This window comes from Galeopterus variegatus, unplaced genomic scaffold (assembly GCF_000696425.1).
Source record: "Galeopterus variegatus unplaced genomic scaffold, G_variegatus-3.0.2 Scaffold2830, whole genome shotgun sequence".
NCBI lineage: Eukaryota > Metazoa > Chordata > Mammalia > Dermoptera > Cynocephalidae > Galeopterus > Galeopterus variegatus.
Window position 1 is genome coordinate 220,389 of NW_007728941.1, and position 1,087 is coordinate 221,475.

A 1,087-nucleotide genomic window follows, 5' to 3' on the forward strand; every position below is an offset into this window, starting at 1 on the left:
TGGGGGGGAAGGGCCGTGCCAGCGACACTCATCATCCTGCTCAGCCCCACAAGGGACCCCCAGCTGGACCGGTGTCTCTTCCCACTCGGTTTTGTTGGCCTCTGGCTCAGGGAGGCCCGACACCTCTTGGTAGCCATTGCTTTGATTGTGATTTGTGTTTGGGATCATACTGGTAAAGCCATGTTTTATCTCTTTTAACATTTCTTAGGAGAAATGCTTCAGGATCTTGATCCCACTTGTATAAATTTCCATGGAAAGCTCTGCTCTTTTCTGAAGATGATCTGGGCACAACAGTTTTGGCATACATCAAGCAGAAAGTTTGCTCAACTGTAATTTTCAGTCAGAATTTTGTAAGTTGAACCAATTGAGATGTCCATGGTGTTTGCTATTGATTCTTCTTTTAACTTTCAGTTTGCTTCAATTAGTGCAATAACAAGACTAATTCTTTCTTTGAAAATTAATGTGGGTGGTCTGCTGCTGTGGCCTTTATCTTCCACAATGCCTCATCTCTTCTTAAAATTAGTTATCCATTTGCAAATTGCTGATTTCTTTGTGGTGTTGTCCCCATAAACTTTTTGTAAAGAATCAATGATGTCACCATTCTTCTACCCAAGCTTCACCATAAATTTAATATTTGTTCCTGTTTCAATTTCAGCAGAATTCATGTTGCTCTGATAGGGGCTCTTTTCAAATTGATGTCTTATCCTTCTTAGTGTCTTAATCTAGAGTCTGTTCAGACATGTTATACATTTGTACAAGTTTATTTTGGTACAAAAAAATTTTGCAATTCTTGTGTAGTTTTTTTATAATATGCATTTTTTTATGAATCCTTTGAAGATCCTTGCATTATACATAATTTATATATATATATCTCATCATTATTCATAGAAATCAAAATATTTTAATATTTCAATTACAATTGAAATACATCTACATAATATCCATATAAGCTGGTTTAAAAAGGGTGTTTTTCTCAATTTTGTGGATACAAATAAACACCATTTCCCACATTGAGCTGATTTATTAATGAACTGAATTTTAAAAAGATTTGGAGGGGTTATAGAAAATATGCAAAGTTATATTATGT